The 20,739-nt window shown below is 53.1% G+C and overlaps 1 protein-coding gene across 2 annotated transcripts in view; it reads right to left on the bottom strand.

The window, feature by feature from the left end:
- The window catches only part of Casz1 (castor zinc finger 1), a 145,853-nt gene that overhangs the window by 60,786 nt on the left and 64,328 nt on the right, over positions 1–20,739 (bottom strand). For both annotated transcript variants that reach the window (XM_075946780.1, XM_075946782.1), the window contains exon 3: positions 2,230–2,279. The gene's annotated coding sequence lies outside the window, so the exon portion shown is untranslated. The remainder of the gene's footprint in view (positions 1–2,229; positions 2,280–20,739) is intronic.

Raw genomic sequence — 20,739 nt, 5'->3', positions numbered from 1 at the left:
CTTCTCAGGGCTGGAAAGCTGTATCTTGTGCCTCCTGGGGAAACTCTCAACTTTCCTGTTGGATTCTGGGCTGGCTGCTCTTAGCCACTACCCATCATCCCCTTATCCCAACAGCCCTGCAAAGTACACATTCTTACCTTGCAAAGTGGGCCAGGGTGGGGGTGAGAGGGCAGAACGATGATGATAGAACTGAGGCTAAAATGTTTGCTAGAGGCTACAAGAGGGACACTGGATACAGGAGCCCAAGGGAGCCAGGGCTGGTGAGGGGAGAAGAGCTGGGACTTCAGGGTAAGAGGCACGAGGCAGGGGAGGGGCAGAGGCTCTTCACCAGAGAGCCACTTTAGGCAGTCAGAAATCAACCCCCTGCACAGGGTTCCTATGTAATCCCAACCTCACTATGGTGACCATGCAACATTGAAAATGGACTTACCAGCAAGGATTTACACACTTAGGCGGGATGCAACGGCAAATTTACACACTAGGCAGGTTGCAATGGCAAATCTTATCAATGTGTATTTTTTACCAGAGAGGGGACAGAAATCAGGGACCAGAATCTGGGCCAGCAAACCCGTCTCTGCGAAAGGGCCAGGTAATAAATATCTTAAGGTTCACAGGCCAGTTTCGGCTGTAGTCATTCAACTCTGCCATTGCAGAGTGAAAGCAGCCGCAGACAATATGAAAATGAATGAGCATCACTTTCCAATAAAACTTTATTTACAAGAAACAGGCTATGGGCCAAAAGTGACCTAGGAACTGTAATTTGCCTGGGATTTGTCCAGAAAATGGAAGCATCCTGCCTTTCAGGGTTTGGATGATTCCTGGGGACAGTGCGTCTAATCTGGCAGAGGTACCCAGAGGAAGCAAGGCTCTCCTGTGAGGTGCAGAGTGTTTGGGGGGTGGGCGCGCAGAGAATCAGATCTGGCATGGGAAGCCTATTTATGCCTCACAGCATCCTGGGAAGCCCTTTGAAGGTTTTGAGATTCCTAAGGAGGCGAGGAAAGAGGGGAAGGCTGCATGCAGCTCTGGTCATTTCGAGTCTCAAAGCACTGAGATAGCTGTGAGGTTGAGGGTAGAGAGCAGGAAGGAGCAACCAGAGGGAGCCAGAAGGGGCGCCGGGAGAGAAAGGCCAGAGAGCGCCCCGGAGCTGCGCTGTAACCACGGTGGTGCTGGCGGCAAAGGGAGGAATCCACGGGCCCCAGCGAGAGCGCAGGGCGCGGGCCGGGCCTGCCCTACACCGGGCCGCCTCTGATCACGTTTTCAGGGCCACTGCCCGCAGGCGCAGACAATGCTGGGGGAGCCTTTGAAGTACGAAAGAGATGCCGCGGTGGGAGCCAACGGACTCTCCTCCCTTCCCCCGTGCTCCCTATGGGGAGGAGACCAGCGGGACAAAACTGGAGCGGGTCGCAGCCGGGCCCCCGAAATGAGAGAGACAAAGGGAAAACAAACAGGTTTGGAGCCAAGCGCACGGTGCTGTGTCTGTCCCCCGCCCAGCCGAGCCGGGATGATGGATGGCTGCAGCCAGCCTGCTCGCCCGCCGGGCAGGCCCCGCTATTTACATAACACTGGCGTTCCACCGGTCACCTCTGACACTGCACTGCCCGGGGCTAAGGCCCGGTGGCCCCGCAGTTCCTCGAGTCACCAGGGGACTGTGACAGCCTGTGAAGACCGGGGCAGTGCTGAGTGCCCGGCTTCCAGGGAGCCCTGGGCTAGGGTTAAGGCAGGATATAGCAGCCTGCTCTCTGCCAGATATGGAGGTGGCTCAATCTCAGAGAAGCAGAGTTGGGGTGGGGGGGTGTCCGTCTAGGACCTTAAACTCATTCGGATCTCCAGGCATGGCTAGAAGCAGAACTTCCCTGAAGAGCCAGAGGCACAGGGGACAAACAGTAGGGCCGGAGTAGGACACCAGTCCTACAGGCAGCCATGGCACCAATGTCCTACTACCCCTGCTGCCTGGAGCTCAATCCTTGCTCCAAATCTGCAATCCATCCATCCATCCCCACCCTGTTTCCAGCATAAAAGCCAAACGGCTCTTGCTGGGCCCCCATTGTTTCTGACAGGTTCCAGAAGCCATGTGGCTCCCATTCCCTGTTTCCAACTCCAACCCCCCATCCCCTCATGGACGCATGAAGAAATGAGCTCAGGTTAGGGTGGTGTATCTCACACTAACAGTCACACAACACAGTGCGGGGGGGGGGGCGTGCGGGCACGGGGGGGCAGCTTGAGCCTTACCTCACTGGGTCCTAGAGATTCCTCAAACACAGTTGGGGCGTCACTTCATCCTGGTGACAAAGAAGAGACTGTTAGTCTTTCCAGGAGGAACCCAGTGACTTCTTCCCTCCATGCACGCTGTCATGACCCCTCTGTGCCCAAGGGTTCTCTGTCAACTATGGGCTGAAAGGCGGATGCATCAGGGTGAGCCAGAAGGGCTAGCGATTTAGACAGGTTCCATGGGCTCTGCTTTGGGCCCATTTTAAGTATATGCCAACCAAAGGCTGACAATTCAGGAAGCAGGGGTACCTGTGACATGGGAAGTATGGCTCCTAGGATACGCTTTCCAAAGAAAGTCAGACTGCTCTGCACACTGCCCAGTGGAGGCAGAGATGGGTGTGTGTGCGCGTGCCTGTGTGTGTGCGTGCACGCGCTGGTGTGTCTATGTGTACACAGGCACACATGTGTATGCTGGTTATAGGCCTTTTGTGGCTAAGTACGAAGTCCTGGAGACAATGAATATAACACCAACCACTCTTTGACTCTTTTCTCCAGGGCCCTGAAAACAAAGCTGTCCCCAAGGGAAGGTGTGAGTGCTGGAGCTTGGGGGGGACAAGGTCAGGCAGCAGAAAGCTACAACTCCATAAGACAGACTGTGGTCAGTCATTTCCACCCCAATGGACCAAGACGACCCCCACAGAAGCCCAGACAGGGCAAGTGACAAGACCGGAGGGTCTTTAACCAATCATTAACGGAGCTCAGCTTGCAGGCTTAGGTCCTCTGCACCTAGAGCAGGAGCGTGGGAATCCAGGTTCAAATAGGACGGATTCCACTTGTGGAGGGAGGACCTGAAGCACCTTGTGGCTGCTCACCTGGCAGCTTTCCTGCCCCCCCCCTGTACCCCAGCCTTAGCATCTGCTATGTTAGACAAAGGGTTTGCTGTTTATTTCCTCCTTTTGTCCCCCTAGCCCTCATTCGTGGCTTATCAATGATGCAAGAGGAATAACACCAATTTCCTTAGGCTATGTAATCCCCAAATCAGATTGGGGGGATTGCGGGAGATGAGGTGACCTTGTCCGGGGCTCCCAGAATGCCACCCAGTCCCACCACCCGCTCTCTCATTCCCAGGACATGTTTAGACAGATAAAGCTAATTGTACTTGACATGTCCTCTTAAGGAGGGCTCCACTCTCTGCTAGGCCAGTGTTATAGACTATGCCGGGCTGCTGGGGCAGAGGGTGCCCAGTAGGGCAGCGTCTACTCGGCTGCAGAAAAGGGCTGAGAGCCTGGTGACCATCAAGAGGTCTGGGAGGGTTTCTCTGTGAGCCTAGGACACTCGTGCGTCTAGAAGGTGGGAGCTGAGGGATGGGCAGGGAAGTGAGTGGGCAACTAAGGGAGGGGGCAACTAAGGGAGGGGGCAAGAGAGAAAATGGGTACCAGGCGGAGGTAGAAGAGGCTGATGGAAGCCTCATAGTGAAAAGGGACAGAGAGAGAGATGAGAGGTTAGCTAAGTTAAGGGGAGGGACTATGGGCTAGGCCAGGCGAAGAGAAATGGAGACCCCCAAAGTCAAGGGCTTCACTGGCAGAGTGCACATTCCGGCCAATGAGCCCTAGGCCCTGGCAGGGGCACCATCATTATCCTGCCTATCCCAAGCTCTCCTTCTTGAGATCTGTCAAGACGCCCCAGCCAGCCTCCTTTGAACCCCCAAAGCCCCCCAACTCTACAACTTCAGTATCTCCCTTCCACCACCTTTTTCTCCCCTCCCCTCCTCCCCGGCAACTGTGCATTTATTAATTCATGAGGCACTAATTAGTTCTTTGTTTAATTTTGTGTTAAACAGACTGACCGGAATGATAACGACTTACAGCACAGTGTTGCCGTCCCCAACCACCCCTGTTTTCTGACAACAAGGGAGCGCGGGAGACCGGAGCGCTGAACCCAAATCCCTCAGCTCTTGCACTTCATTAAGTCAAAATGTGACAAGGAGCTTAGAGAGCAACTTGCAGATCTGATCACACAGAACAATCGGGAGGAAACTTTCCAGGAGTTGGCTGGGGCTGGAGGCAGGAGGGGGGGGGGGGCGGAGACGCACAGACGCCTAGAGGAGGGCACCAAGATGCGCCCGCCCTCCGGTCCCATCCTTGCCTGTCCAGGGCAGGTAGCCTGGCTGACAGCAGCAGGGACATTCATTATCTCTCAGCTGGATCTGGGATGCTAGGTAGATTCTAGGCTCCCAGTGAGGGCCGGAGCAGTATCCAGTAGACTTCTCATTTCTTTATTCTTGTACCCCTGCCAGTGCTGATGCCTCATTCTGGCCTATAGGAATAAGGGGTTGGCACAACCAGGTAATGGTAGTGAATGAGAAAAGCTGGCAAAAAGGAAGGGTTCTGCAGGGCTTAGGGGAGGACCCCTACCCTCAGGGAAGCTAAGGTTAAAGGGAACACCTCATAGTTAAAAGAGAAAAGGAATATATGTTCAGGACTCATAACAGAAGAGCCCAGGGGTTGTCAGAGTATCCTCTGACAATTTTGTGTGTTTTGTGTGTTTGTTTTTCGAGTCAGGGTTTCTCTGTGTAGCCTTGACTGTCCCGGAACTCACTCTGTAGACCAGGCTGGCCTCAAACTCACAGAGATCCAGTTGATTCTGCCTCCTGAATACTAAAGGCATGTGCCACCACCTCTGCCAGTTTTCTAGCCCTCCATCCTCCATCAACACATTCATGCATTTCTCTCCATCTTCTGCCAGTCTGTCCAGTGTTAACCCTCACTGCCCTGAGAAGGGAAAGGTTGAAGGCTCTGTGTAGAGGTAGTTAGAAGAAAGCAGAGCTAGGTTCTGGAGCTTGCAGGCCTTGGTGCCTGTGCATCCCTATGCGGCTGATCTCATAATGGCAATGGTCTCTTCCTTCCTGTCCATGGGAAAGAGTAAGCTCTCGGCCCCAGAGATGTCAAACTGCCAACCCCATCAGTTAGAACACAGGCAAGGACAATGGCACCAAAAGCAAATCCTGTCCAGTCTAAAGGCATCAACCCTGACCCTAATCTCTGTGAGGGGCACAGAGGGGATACAGGGGAAGGAAAACAAAAGCACACAGGAAGTTGACAGAGTGAGCTCTCCATCTTGCAGAGCACTGGTTGCCTTCTTCCTGTTGGCTGCTGCACTTGTCCATGGGAGGCCTGAGTACACACAGCCCACTGGCCAGGAAATGATCCCCTAGGGCAGCCACAGTCTTCCCTTTCCCTCGCCAGGTCTGAAGTACAGTGGTCTCCACCCCAGCCTCGCAGCCCTGGGCTGCCTTCTGTTAATTTGCTGTCAGGCTGCCTAAGCAAACCAATTAAAACTAATCATTAATTATAAAAGAGAAGGAGAAGAGGAGAGAGGAGAGGGTGAAAGATGGGGACAGGAAGAAGGAAGAGGGAACTGGGCTAGAGAGAAAAGACTCAGAGGGCTTCCAGGGAGCTCTGGTTTGGGGACTAGGGATCTGGAGGGGATAGGGGAGGTGGCAGGGACCAAAGATTCTAGAATGGAGGAACCAGGAAGAAGCCAAGGATGATGGGAGAAACCTTGATGGGCAGGAGAGCAGAAGCAAAAGGGGAGGGGGAAGATGTGCTGGAAGCAGTACCAAGTCCTGAAGGAGCCTGATTCCGGTGAGGTCTTCTCTGCTTGGAGCTGAAGCCTCTCTCCTGTGAGCTGGCCCCACAGTCTCTCGCACAGGCTGACGCCATATGTATGAACCCCAGGCCAGGCTCCTGTCTGAGGTTCCAACCTGCTCCCTGGCCTTCTCAGGCCAGGGAGATTCAGGACAGCTGTTGGGCCGCCTGGCTACCCACCCCCAGGCCACCTCCCCATCCTCATACACCCTCCCCGGCTTTCACAAGGGCTGGGGCCATGTCAGCCCGGCAGCTTGAGGAGGGGGAAGCACAGACAACAAGGGGCAGTGTCATGGAAACGGGCACTTTCCCGGAGAAATATTCTGTTTGGCCTCCTTCTTGCATTGAGGAGCTGTCAGGAGCCTGAGTGAGAGTCACACTATCCCGGGACCAGGCGTGACAAAACCTATTTTCTGCCTCAAATTTGATTGATTAAAAAACTTTTTAGGAAAACCATGTTGAAAGAGTGGAAAAAAAAGGATAGCGAGGGAGGGAGGAATAGAAGGGGAAAGGAAGCACAAAAAGTGCTACAGGGAAGAAGGGCTAGGAGAGAAAGGCGACATCCAGGGGCCAGCCGTCCCCTGCACCCTGCAAGGCTGCCAGGGTGTGCATGAGAGGCACAGACACCGCATAACCACGTGAAACAGAAAGCCCAAAGAAAGCCCGGAATTCGACGTAGTTTCGCGGGACGCTGAAGGGACCACTGGTTCTGCACAGTACAGTGTGTGCCAGGTCTGGACAGCAGAGGCAGCAGCCAGAGCAGGCCCTGTTCCTGCACTGGGACAGGAGACCAAGGCCTCCTGACCACGAGGGGCAGGTGGCTCTGCTGGCCAGCACCAAGTGAGAATGGGCTCCAGACTGGCTCTGTGGTTTCTCCCGAAAGAGTCTGGATTGGAATTTGGCCAGAATCCTGAAAAAAATCAAACAGGGTCAAGAGGGAGGGCCAAGGCATTTAGAGCCAGGGAAGGGATTTCCCAACTTTTTTCTTTCAGATGTATGCATGTGTGTGAAGGCCAGAGCAAGTTAATACCGGATGCCCTCATTGCTTTCCACATTCTCATCATTATTATTATTTATGAGTGTTTTGCTTGCATATACATCTGTGAGCTATGTGTGTGCCCGGTGCCCAAGGAGGTGATGAACTTACATGTGGGAGCTGGGAGTTGAATCAGGGTTCTTTGCAAGGACAAGTAAAACAACAAGTACACTCCTCCCCTCCCCACCCCCTTTTCTTTGAGACAGGGTCTCACTTCATAGCCCTGGCTGTTCTGGAACTAACTTTGTAGACCAGGCTGGCCTTGAACTAAAGGATTCCCTTGCCTTGTCCTCCCAAGTTCTGGAATTAAAGACGTGCCCCATCATGGCACTGCAGCTGAACTAGTGCTCTTAACCACTGGGTCAAGTCTCCAGTCCCTCGCTTTATTTTTTTGAGGCAGTTTCTCAGTGGACCTGGAGCTCACTGAGCTCACGAACTGGCCAGACTGGCAGGACAGCCACCCCCAGGGATCCTTTTGTATCTGCCTTTCCAGTCCTGGAATTACAGGCATGTGCCAGCTTTTTACTTGGGTGCTGAAGATTTGAACTCAGGTCATCAAGCTTGCATGGCAGGCGCTTTACCAACTGAGCTGTCTCCCCAGCCCCCTCAAGGAGTGTTTTTAATAAGAGTAACATAACCAAGGAGTTGGTAATGCGTCTGCTGCTCAGTGCTGGTATTGGCTCCTCTCACGTCTCTGTCCTGTGTGGATGCTTCCTCGGGCAATTCCTTTGCCCAGCCAGGGGCTTTAAAGATGATAGGGGCCCTGCCTTGGTTTCTCAAGGAGAAGAGCCACCCCATTCTGCTCCCGGGGCTCCTCCTGGAGAAAGAAGCATCACCACTTCCCAGTGTCTCCAGCCTGACCTGCACAACAGTGTCTCTACTATATCCCTGGACAAGACCTGTGCTCTCTTTAGGAAGAAGGGTCTGAGTTGGTGGCCCAGTAAGCTTCCCTTTTTTCTAAGGACCTCAGGGGTCAAAGTGACAGGTGGTGCTGGCCAATAAGTCAGCAAGAAAGTTGCTCCATGTGCTAGGAAGAGCTCAGAGGTACCAGCTCAGTCTCCACTCAGGACTCAGTGTATGTGTGACACGGTGCCCCTGCTGAGCTGAAACATTCAGCAGACAGATGCTCCGAGAGATGCCACCGCCCCTGGCCTTGTAGTAAACCATCCCATCTCTGCAGCCATTACCCAGAGATCATAGAGATGCCAGGAAAGGGGAAGACAGAACAAGGCAGACAGAAGAACAGTGTCAGTAAGCTGGGTTTGAGTTCCATCCCTCTGGGTTATGACCAGCTGCTGCAAAGGCCAGGGATAATGATGTTTAGCACAGTTCTGACACATGAAGAAACTATCCCTCAACATTAGTGTCTTAAGTCCTTCATGGGAGAGGAGACTCCACTGTTCACCCCAGGTATACACCTCAAAGGTGGACCACGGGGCCTTAAACATTTAGACAGCAGTTCTTAGTAGGACCATCAAAAGACAGACACAGGCTGAGCTCCCATTAGTCGAGCAAAGGATAAAGAATGATGTCTACGCGAACTATGGGCTAGTCTACAGTTATACAAAGTAACAATGTCTTGACACATGCTACAACATGGATACACCTAAATGAAAAGTTATAAATCGTAGGAATCCAGGTACACAAGAGAAAGAAGAAAGACCTCTAGCCAATCCTGACTAGGTTAGAGAATAGTTAGTGACTGTCGGGAGCCAGGGAAGGGAAGAGTTGGGGGTGACCGATTCCCCATTTCTGTATAGGGTGGTTAATAAATTCTGGAACTTTCTGGGCAGGGTGGCGCATGCCTTTAATAGGGCAGTCAGGAGGCAGAGGCAGGCAGATCTCTGTGAGTTCAAGGTGGTGGTGACACACGCCTTTAGTCCCAGCGGTCAGGATGTAGAGTCAGGCGGATCTCTGAGTTCCAGGCCAGCCTGTTCTACAAAGAGAGCTCCAGGACAGCTAGGACTACACAGAGAAGCCCTGCCTTGAAAAACCTAAATTAATTAATTAATTCTGGAAGTAGCTATAGTTGATAGCTGTACAACTTTGAGTGTACCTAATGCCACTGAATGTGCACTTAAGACGGTCACAGTTGTAAACTTTATGGCGTATGCCTTTACCATAGTTAGATACACAATAAGGCAGGAGCTCGGAAGAGCGGGCATCAGATGCAGAAACTCAGCAGGGCTGTTAGATGAGTCAGGTTGGGGCTGGAGGGTGACAGGGTCATTTCAAATGAGCCCTGTTTCCTTCCAGCCCTGGACAGGATTGGAGTCACCATCTGAGGTGCCCTGGTACCACCTAAATGGATAGAATGTTTGTGTGGCATGCATGTGGCCCTGGGTTTGATTTCTAGCCCCCCATATGCTGGGTGTGGTGGTGCACACATGTAAGCCCAGCACTTGGGAGATGGAAGCAGGAAGATCAGAAGTTCGAGGTTATTTCTGGCTACATGGGCATCTTGAGCTAGACTTTGTCAGAAAGGAAGAAAGAAAGGAAAAGAAAGAGAAGAGAGGAAAGGGAAGGGACATTATAATGGCAGGGAAAAAGCTAGTGGCTCCCCCATGGGCCTACCCTCAGGACACCCTCCCTCAGTGACTCCACCTCCCTGCATGCACAGGCAGCAGGCACTGCCTCTACAAACCCCACTACCCCCAGCCCCGCCTTTGCATATCCCTCTGCCCAGCTAGGCAGAAACTTCCGCTCCCACCCAGGATCCCTGTGCAACAAGCTCCCTCCACAGGGCTCCAAGTTGATGACTTCCCCGCCCCCCAGGGCTCTAGGGCTTCCCAAGGTCGGGCAGTCCAACCCGAGGGAAAGCCTAGGATACTAGGGGTTTAGGGGAAAGCCAAGTACTCTGGGGGTTCCCTGAGCTCTCGTCCCCCATCCCTTCTGCCCGTTCCTGAATGCATGTGCTCACAGAAACCCCTGCCTTGGCCCGGGAACTGTCAGGAGATCAACAAACAAAAGCTGCTTCTTGACAGGGAGTCATTTATATTTTAGCTTCGTTCCATTATCCTAACGAATCCTTCATCAGCAGATGCAATATTAACAGCAGAAAAATCAGCTCATTACATCCGGGGGGATTTCATCAAGCCGGCAATCATGTGTGCAGCTCCCCAAGCCTTCAAGAGGCCAGTGGGGCTGTTATTTATTTATTTTGTTACTTATTTATTTAATTTTTTGGGTTCTTTCCACATAATTGCACCGCATCTCAGATCTTTAATAAATAATTTGTAGGTCCTGAACTGCACACGGCCTTGCTCTCTGCCACGGGAGCCTGCTTTAGCCAAAATATTTACCAATATTTAAAAGTCATTAGAGTCAGGAAGGAAGTGGGGAGGGGTACTGGGAGCAGCCTGACTTGGGAGTAGGGTGCTTATTAGTCTGGCCCTCCAGCCCCATCTCTTGGAGGCAGGTGGCATCCTGTCTGGTAACTTCTGGTAGAGGTCTTGCCTGTCACTGAAGCTTGATTAGTCCGGATGGAGGTTTCCTGGGAGCTCGGAGAGAGGCTGGCTGTCTTGAAAGGCGTATCCTAGTTGTAGGAGGCTAACTGTGTGGGTGGTGGAAGAGACCCACTCAGCACACTGGCAGAGGCCTTCCATGTACTCTGCTCAGGTAACCTGCTGGTGGGTACTGCCTGCCTGCTTCCCGATGACCCATGCTGCCACCCACCAGGCCATGGCTGCTGATACAGCCCTGCAGGGAGCACCCTCTTGCCTTCCCAAGGTTACTTTGAAGGCAAGGAAAGCTCCAGGGGTCTGGAAGGCAGACTTGGCTTATTTTATAGACTTAGACTTCAGATCTCTGCTCCAGGCAGTGCCAACAGGAAAGAGGGCTCAGCGTCGGGAATGGCTTGGCCAAGCCTCCGTTCTTTCCACGTATCCTGTCTAAGTAGACCAGCCTTCCAGAGGCTCCTGGCTCCGATCCCCAAAGCCGAGTGGCCACCGGTGCTGACAGCACCCCTGCCGCCACCATAGGCTGCCCATGCTTTCACAGGTTTTTCCCAGCGGGGGCTGGATTTCTGCCCAGCCAGGAATGTGCTCCCAGGATGTCAATTCTAATCTCCCCAGCGCTCTGACAGAATTAAGCTCCAGTTTGTCCGACAACATCCCAAAGTTTCAGAAATCCGGGGCAGGCTTTCTAATCAGGCTGCAGGACAAAGGTCTGGCCTGACCCTGTCACTTCCATTTACGCCTCCTGTCTGTCTGGACCTCGGCCTTTCTGCAGCTTCCTCCAGCCTCTGCCCTGGCCAGTTCCCCCCTCCCCCAGCTCCCCTGTTTCTCCGCCCAGAACTTCCACAACCCAGCAGCCCAGCTAATCCCATTGCCCCACCACCCAAAGCCCAGGGATGCCTGTAAGGTGACCTGCCTGGCTCTCAGCCTGCTGGCCCAGCCTTGCTCAGGCTCCCTGTTGGTCAGCTTACTAGAAGGGCTCTCAGGCCTCACTAGGTTCCACCATGGCTCTGGGGAGATGGCCTCAAAGTGAGCCCACTGTGGCCTTCAGCCAACCTTAGCCTGAGTTCTTGTAACTGCCCTTCGCCTTTGACACTCCTGTTGGATCGAGACCTAGATCCTCTGTCACACTTGGAGGCCCTGTGGGGCAAAGACTTCTCCCCTCAGCCAACTCTCCTGGTCACTGTGAGGCGATCTATGGTCCATGACAACAGAAGCAGCTTTGAATTGGGAGGAGGCAGGGCCTGTGGCCAGGACTCAAGTCTTTGGTTCTCTTGGACTGGGACGCCACGAGAAAGGGTGAGAAGCTACTTCTTTCACTCTCTGCTCCTTACCCACGTGGCTGATGGCCGGGCATGGAGTGCTCAAACCTGCCTCTGTGCCCACAGGAAACTTCACAAACAGTGGTTAGAGGAGGGAAAACCTTTGGGAGACAGAGAGATATAGATGGGGCCCACAAATAAAACTTGCTTTACACCCATCAAAATCTTCATGGGGACAGAAGGAGGAACGTAAACACCCAAGAGGGCATCCAGGAGTGTAGACACCCAAGATGGCATCCAGGAGTGTAGACACCCAAGATGGCATCCGGGAGTGTAGACACCCAAGATGGCATCCAGGAGTGTAGACACCCAAGATGACATCCAGGAGTGTAGACACCCAAGATGACATCCAGGAGTGTAGACACCCAAGATGACATCCAGGAGTGTAGACACCCAAGATGGCATCCAGGAGTGTAGACACCCAAGAGGGCATCCAGGAGTGTAGAACACCCAAGATGGCATCCAGGAGTGTAGACACCCAAGATGACATCCAGGAGTGTAGACAGCCAAGATGACATCCAGGAGTGTAGACAGCCAAGACAGCATCCAAGGATTGTAGTATCTGTGTCTCATGCTGGCCATAAAGCTGGCCAGGGGCATGGGATTCCCAGGCAGGGGAGGGAAAATGAGAGGGTTTGAGGAAAAAAAAAATAGAAAAGCCACTGAAGGCAGGAAAAATCTAGAATAGCCAGGATATGGGAGGGATTGTTCACCAATGGCCCAGATGGCAGGGATCAAAGAATCCCAGTCCAGGAGTGATGGTGTGCGCCTTTAATCCCAGAACTCAGGAGACAGAGACAGGTGGATCTCTGTAAATTCAAGGCCAATCTGATCTATCTATTGAGTTCTAGGACAACCATGGCTACATAGGGAGACCCTGTCTCAAAAGAAGAAGGAAAAGGAGAAGAAGGTTCTAGAATGCCACAAGTAGGTAGGGCCATGCCATAGCCTCCCTGCTTCCCCACGTGACCCACGCTGAGCCTGGCCCTGAACACAGGGCTCCACCTGTCCTGACATGGGCTTTTCCAAGCCCTTCCCACTCCCGCTCCCTTGCTTCCATGTAAGGAGTTGGGGCCCTTATTCCCCAGTGCTGCAGTGAGGGGCAGCTCCCCAATAGTTTCTTCTGTATTCAGTTAATTTCTTCTTTACCCAAGGCTGGTCAGGCCTTTGCCAGCCCAGGCAGCTGTCCTAAGGGCAGACCTGCACCATGTGCTGAGAGTCTCCACTTCCCTTGGATGCAGGCTGGGCTGGTGGAGAAATGGGCAGGATATAAAAGTGGCCAACGGGGGGCCAGGCCATGTCAGTGCACACCTTTAATCCCAGCACTGGGGAGGCAGAGGCAGGCAGATCTCTGTGAGTTAGAGGCCAGCCGGGTCTACAGAGTTAGTTCCGGAATAGCCAGGACTGTTTCACAGAGAAACACTGTCTTGAAAAGTCAAATAAATAAATATTAAATAAATGGCCAATAGAAACTGCTGTTGGGGAGGGCGTGGCCCTTTAATAAATCCCTTTTCTGGAAGAATGGCAACCATCATTGTAGTTTTATCTGGTAACAGAAAAGTCCATGAAGGCCTCCACTGGAGAACAGATGAATGTCTGCCTGTCAGCACTTCCCAGAACTCCACTGCAGCTTTCTCTGCACCCCCCTCCCGCTGCTCAGTGAGTTCCCTGACTCCCCCAAACTTCCAACTTAGCCTCTTTGCTTCATCTTTCCTTAGCTGCTAAGCTGGGTGATGGCGAGTTATTGGTTTCTTTCCCCTCTTTTTTTTTTTTGCTATTTATCAGCAGATTGTGTGGAGCTGAGTGGTGTGAGCCTCACCCGGCTAAATAAAGCTTTGGTATTTCTGATAAAGCCATCAAATTCCTTATCACAATGACACAAAGTGCATTTAAAGAGACAGACACCCTGTCCCTCCCTGTCCTCACCCCCTTCCACTCAGTTCAGATTTCCAGCTACTCTGACACCAAATACGGCTCCTGAGGATGGAGATGGGGGCAGGGAATGGGGGACAGAGGCAAACCCTGTCCAGACGCTACTTTTTCCCAGTCAGAGTTGCTGGCACCCCAAACCCGGGGCTGGCACCCCTAACTCAGGGTTCGCCCCAGGGTGTGGCACACTGCTTCCTGATCCTATTCTGAAATCAGGGGATACTGTCAACGGGAACCACCCTGAACAGGGGATGTCCTCGTAAACAGAACATTTCTGTGCTAGGACAACAGTCGACAGGAGGGAGGAGAAGTCCCCAGAAGCTGTGAACTGGGATTTTGTGCTTGTAGCCAAAGCTGGAACAAAGAGGAGACAAGAGGGGATACTGAGGCCTCTCTAATGCGGGAGAATGAGGCCAGCACAGGGCCTGATGTTCCCATGGGGTCGGGCGGTTTACCATGCTCTCAGAGGCCCTGACTCCTGACATAGCCCCACAGGCCGATAGGACTATCACGCCATTTGACAGATGAGGAAACCACGGTTGGCCAGACTCCATACAGCCAGGGGCAAAGCCGGCAGGGGCTCTGGCCTGTCTGACTGAGTCTCTTCCCATGAAAGACATTTCTTCCTTAATCAGTCTGAGAGCTGACCCCTGGGTCAGGCTCCGTCCATTTCCTCAGTTAGGATTCCACGATTCCTGTGCTCCAGGGTCCTCTCCCACCTCCCCAGTCCTCACTCAAGAGCTCGGGCCTTGCGCCCACACACAGCTTTTGCTGGTTGAAGAATCAAATTTATTATTTTTAATTATTTTGATTTATCAAACCAGCAGCTAAAACCATATTAAACCAACTTGGCTTCTTGGCATTCAACAGAAACAGCTGCTCCTAGGCTCCCCCAGACTCCAGAAAACACCCTGTGTACCCACTTGTCTCCTAGAGGCACCTCAGGCCCCTAATCCAAAGTCCCTAAATTTGAGGGACACTAGACCCCTGCTTCTGTCCCTCACCTACCAAAAGAAGGTATAGCTGGAAGTCACAGAGGGCCAGAGAGTGGCCAAGGTACAAGCTAGGGCACAGCCATCAGGTGGTTTTGGATGCCATCACCCCATCTCCTGGCTCAGAAGACCCTTCCAGAGTCCTGGAATGGGGATGGTAGTGCCTGACTCAAGTTCAACCCCCTCGTGTTGGCATTTGGAGGGGCTTATTTTAGAGTCTGGGTACTGGGGAGGTGGTACCAAACCACAGTTTTCTGTGGGACATACAAGTCCATCTACCCAGGACATAAGGAGAGGCTGGTCCACGGCGCACGTGCACGTGCGTGCACACACACACACACACACACACACACACACACACACACGCACACTGTGCCAAGACTGAAAGCTAGGAGTCAGACACCAGAGGGAAGACTGACGGGTGTGAAAATAGCTGTGATGGGCACTTTCAAATTTAAAGCAAAACTGTATATAAATTGTGTGAGTGGAAGGCACGTCTCTGGCATTCAAAAGCCACAGAAGACACCCCTGGCCATTTCTAATCTCCAGGGGGCTGGCAGGTCTCCTTATCTTCTCAATGAGGTCAGGAGGTCACCCATGTAGAAAGATGTTTGTACATTATAGCACATCCCAGAGTATATGCAGGCCCAAGTATTAGGCTGGGGTCAGAGCAGGAGCTCCACGGTTACTGTCCATCTCCGCTGCATCACAGCCTGGCTACAGGGAGCCCCACTCCAGCTGTGAGTTCTGAGCTCTGATGGGCACCTCTAGGCCTGTTATCTGTCCTCCCTGAGGTCGAGTTTCCTTATCAGTAGAGAGTACCTGCTGAGAATGCCTGTCTCAGTGGGCGATGGAAACGGGAGACAACGAGCGTCAAGTCTAAGCAGAGTCTCTACACATATTCCGTGTGCAGAAAGAAGAGATGGCGGTCATCGCTGTCATCAACGTTACCTAGACCTCTCCCTGACTGGGGTCTGGTACCAGGGAGGAGGAGACTGAAGAGCAGGCTGCCTGTCACCAGGAGCTGTCTCAGAGAGGCCAATCCTACTGCCCACCTGAAGAAATGGCTCCGGTAGGCAGGCAGGGGAACCGAGGATGAAGGGGAAACAGTCACAGTCTCCAATCAAAACCTGTACATCCACTCTGCTTTCCCCAGGACTCATGCCCTAATATGGGCCCTGTAGCTTTCTGGGTTATTTCGAGTGTGTGTGATAATGACTCTAAGCTTTGCTTCTGCGGCTCCCAGAAAGTCTCCCATCTGGGGAGAGGAGTGGGAGAATGGTTGGCAAAGAACGAGAAGGACTCGGGAGGCGCAAGGTCACAGCACACAGAGAGAGTGGGCACTGATGGGTGAGCTACGGGAAAAGAGGAACAGGGGACGACCAGCGAGCCAAGGCTAGGAGGGACACGGCTAGATGGAACAAGGGAGACACCTGGCCACACCCTAATGCCCACTGCCTCCGGAAATGCTCCGGGCCGCACAACTACTAGCTTCCAAGGAAGGGATGTAAGCCCAAGAAGACGAGTCCCAAGCCGATCTCCTCACTCACCACTCTAGTGAGGAGCCCTTCTGACTAGCAGTCAAGCTGGCCCAGGGGCCCCTTGGAGCCTTGGTTTATTTATGGACTAATTATCTTTCTGCTCAACCTTGATCCACCAAGTCCAGACAGCAGAGGGTTAACTAGACAGAGGGGCTGGCTGGCTTTGCCTCCACTCTACCTCCATTCTAGAACTCCTATCACCTACCTCCCCCACCCCCTGATCTTAGGGAAAAAAAACCCATCAAAATAACTATTTTATGTCTCCAAATATGCAGATCATTTTCTTTAATGAAAGATGCTTGACGTCTCCGATCCAATTAATATGCAAATGCAGGAGAGGATTTATTTGTGACATTCTGTCTGGGTGAGAGAAAACAAAAAAGGCCTGTTAACCAAAACACTAATTGCTGTGACTGATTGTCACATATCATCATCTTCATAGGATCTCCTCCATTCCCGGCTCCCAGGGAGCTGGAGACCAGAACTCACTCCACACGGGCAGCAAGGAGAAACAGGGCAACTGGCTACTGGCCAGCGCATCCCCCTCAGCATGAGACCCCAAGCTGGGCCGGATGAGGTGGAGGGTCCATGCGGCTCTGGTCCCCCTTTGTCTGCCTCTGACCTTCTGCCTCTCTTGACTGGTTATCTCCCTTGCTAGGCTGGACCTTTGGCCTTAGGTGCTTACTGGGAAAGGTGGGAAGGGCCAGCTCCAGCACCTATCGGTCTGGCAAGTAGAAGCACCGCATAGCCTCAGCCCAGGCAACCTTGGGTCTTGGTGGAAGGAGGTAGAGGCAGGTCTCTATTATGGGGAAGAGGTGTCCCTGGAGCCTTCTCTGGGTCCTCTCCGCCACCAACCTCTGTCTCCCTTTCTTGGCGTTCATGTTGCTTTTTCTACCTCAAGGACGTCATAGAATCTACTGAGTTGCAGCACCTGGGGAAACTGAGGTTCCCACGCAGCATGGCATCCCCTCCCTTAGAAGACATAGAGCCTCTGTGACTATTCCTCAAGACCTCTAAGCACCTGTTGAGGCTGGGCAGAGACCTGTGCCCTGGCCTTGCCCCACATGTTCAGCGAAGTGGGAGGATCTGTGGTCTTGGCCCCCAGCTTCCTTGAGTAGTTCCTTGATACCCCTTTCCAAAGGATCGATAACTTCTGCTTCCTCCCTTGCTCTAGGGACTCCAGGGAGGGGAGTAGGAACAGAAGGGACTTCTATTCCCAAAGGCCAAGAGGAAGTAACAGGGAAAAGCATATCTTACTCAAGTGACATGGCGCATGCTGGGTGTCATGCAGTTCCAAACTCAAGGCTGAGAGATTTGCTAGAGTAGCCTCCTTCCTACACAGGGGACAGGGCTGAGAGACACCCCAGGATACCAAACTTAGGGCCTAGTACCTTAGGGGACTGGTCTCTTACTGTGGAGCTCAAACATTTTAGGTGATCAAAGGCCTCTTCTAGGCTTCTTCTGGGCATAGCAGTACACACCTACAACCCTAGTGTTTGTCATGCCAGCACCCGGGAAGCCAAGATAGGAGAATCATCAGTTCAAGGTCAGCCTGAACTACAAAGCAAGTTTGAGGTTAGTCTGGACTACATAAAGAAGTCATACCCTGTCTCAGAAAACCCAAAGGAAGGCCTCTTTTAGCTTCTTGTCCCTTCCATAGAACTCTTCCAAATACGTTGAAACTTAGGGTTGGACAAGTGGAGTGCACAAGATTGAGCCGTCATGGTAAGTCCTTGAGACTTGGCCTGAGCGTTGGGCTCTGCATCTTGCTGGAAGATATAAAAACGAAAAACAAAACTTGAGAAGCCACCAAGCTAGAACCATGCAGGGAGCACCGACACAGATTGGTCCAAGGCCCTGTGTCTGCTCCTTAAAGAAGTATAGGGTGCTCTAGGAAGATGGCGGCTTAAATCATGATTCCCATTTCAGACCTACTTCAGCTCCTCCAGCCCAGCTGCTTCCCTCAGGCGACTCCACCAGGGCCTTGAGGAAGAGCTGGCGCCAGGGCAGCAAGGGGCAGACACTCTCCCCCCCAAAAGATCTGCCCCCGCACCCTGAGAACAGGCTCAGCAAGATGCCAAGCGGGGGAGCTTGGAAGCCTTCCGGGAAGAGCGCAGCCCTGGCACCAGTCCCGCCGGGAAGGAGGTGAGCTGGGTCTGCTACAATGTCTGCTGCTCACCTGACTCGCGCCCACGGAGGCTGAGCACCAATAGGGTGTGCGTGGGTGCAGACGGGTGGCGCGCATCATGGCGCCAGGAGCCCAGGGAGGAAGGGCAGGCGGCTGGGAGTGGCAACAGGCTAGCTGGTCAGCTGAATGGCGCCCTAGCTGTAAACTGGAGTGGGAAGGCCCCACCCTTCCTTGGCGACGGCAAGAGAGAAAGGGTCCTCTATGCAACATTGGGCCCATCTTACCCAACGCACATGTATCCACTTTCCTCTGGCCCTGTCTATCACATTAGCGACGAAGAGACGCCTGACCTTCTTCCTGCTTTGGTTGTGCCCACCTCATGCAGGCTCACCACACAGCCAGTGGGGCCCGGGGATGTGGGCCACAATGCTCCACTCTCACCATGCCATGATTTAGAGCCCCTTTAAAACGAACACATCTGTACATTAAAACCACTCATAAAACAAAGGAGTAGCGAGTGGCTGCGGCTCTGAGCAGTCTATTAAAGCCAGACTCCCGCGCCCACCCCACTGCCTCACCCATCCCTTCCCTAGTAGCCAGCCTCGGGCGGCATAGGCCTCACTGGACACAGAAAGTTGAGTCTGGATAGACCAGCTTCCTGACAATGGGTGGGGAGGCCCCAGGGTTTGCAAGTGTTCCTGACCAGGCCTAGAGGGAAGACCTGGATGGCAGAGCGTCAAGTTAGCCGCTCTGGCTAAAGGTTCATTCCTGCCTATGGCTGGTCTTCCTTGGCCTTCTCCTCTCCCATTCCCACGGCAGAACAGGTCCTCTGACACTGGACGCCTGGCTGGGGTCACAACTGTTTTCCGGGGTCATCTCAGGTGGCCACTCTAATTTGGTACCTCATGGGCTTCACACGTCCCGTCCCCAACCAACCCCAGAGTCCTCCTTTCCTTGTTTCTTAGGGTTCTTCCCAAACCACACTAGCAGGAGATTGACACCAAGGACACAGCCAAACTCTAACACCTACCATGGCCTCCAGATCCTTTTGGGCCACCGATGGGGACAAGTCTACTTTCCCAAATTGCGACCCCAGAGCTCTTTTGTCATGGGGCACTTCTAGAGAGACCCAGGTGCTCTCCACAACTTTGTTGAAAGGTGTAAGGCAAGTGCCGCTTGGGCTTTGAAAACACCCCAGCGTCTAATTCGTGGGACAGAGCAAAAGCCACGTGGTCAGTGGAGTATAAATAACCAACAAATGGTTTCCCAGAGCCTCGGCCCTTCCCCAGCACCGAGGACCTTTCCGAGGGAATCAAAGTGAACACAACTGTTACCAAGTCACTACTAAAATATTTACCAGCCTGGCGAAATGCCGAAGGTGCTTGGCACCGAGTGTTTGCTTATTTACAAGGCTGTTTTAAGGGGTAGAAGACAAAATAAAGTAACCTGAGCTATTAAACAGAGGGGCCAGGTGGTGCCCACCAGCTGCCAGCTGTCCCAGGCACTGCGGGCGCCAGAACAGCATGGCAAAAATTACACCCAAAATGGGTCGGGAAACTCACAAGCTCTGGGGACCTGGAAGGACCCACCAGTAGCAGTGAGGGCTCCTGGGAGGAGAGGCGACAGTCCTGGACCCTACACAATGGCTTCCTGACTCTGCCAAATCAGCAGCACCCTTCATCCTCAGCGGAGCTGCCCCGGCCTTCTGTACCTTCACCTGGACACTGGACACTGTCTACCACAGGCTGCGGGGGAGGGCCCTGGTAACAGACAGCCCAGGATAGGGGAGGCCCAGAGGAAGGGAGGCAAGGTTGGGAGCTGGCTGGGATCCTGGGGGGGGGGCACACAGAAGGGAGACATACGGGGACCTGGGGAGAGAGGGCACTCAAGTTTCTCTTCCTCCTCTCTCTTTGAAGTTTCCTTGTGGTTTGAATTTAATTTTGATTTTCTCAACTTTAGCAGATTGAAGTTGAAATAACCTACAAATTACTTAATGTGTTGTAAATCTGGGGGAATTCAGGAGTAATGGGGACCACATGTTGGCCTGGAGGGAGCCCATAGAGAACTGAGGGGAGGCGGCCCTCAGAGACATGCAGGTGGCTGTCCAGGGCAGGGAAGCTGGATGCCTAGGTTCTCCCCCAAGAGAGGGGGTTTGGACACCTTAGGGTAGGGATAGGGCCCCCAGGTGGCCTGAGGGCCCTGTCTGGACATGGAGGGAAAGTGTTAAGATCATGGACCTGACTTAAGTTGCGGCCTAGGGCTGCCTGGTGACTGTGGACACTGGGCAGCCAAGTAGGCTCTGTGCCAGGAGTCCGCCAGGCCCCTCTCCTGTGCCAATGCCAAGGCCACAGCCAGCCTGCTGTGTGCGTGTGGCTGTCAGCTGAGCTCCTGCCCCCCCTCCCCCTCCACCCTCCCTTTTGCGCAGACTTCTCTCAAGTACTCAGCCATATGGTTCCAGTTAAGCTCCATATTTTTCCTTGT

The sequence above is a fragment of the Microtus pennsylvanicus genome, chromosome 13 (assembly GCF_037038515.1).
Source record: "Microtus pennsylvanicus isolate mMicPen1 chromosome 13, mMicPen1.hap1, whole genome shotgun sequence".
Lineage (NCBI taxonomy): Eukaryota > Metazoa > Chordata > Mammalia > Rodentia > Cricetidae > Microtus > Microtus pennsylvanicus.
The sequence above is the reverse complement of the archived record's forward strand: the minus strand, read 5'-3'. Positions and strand labels throughout refer to the sequence as shown.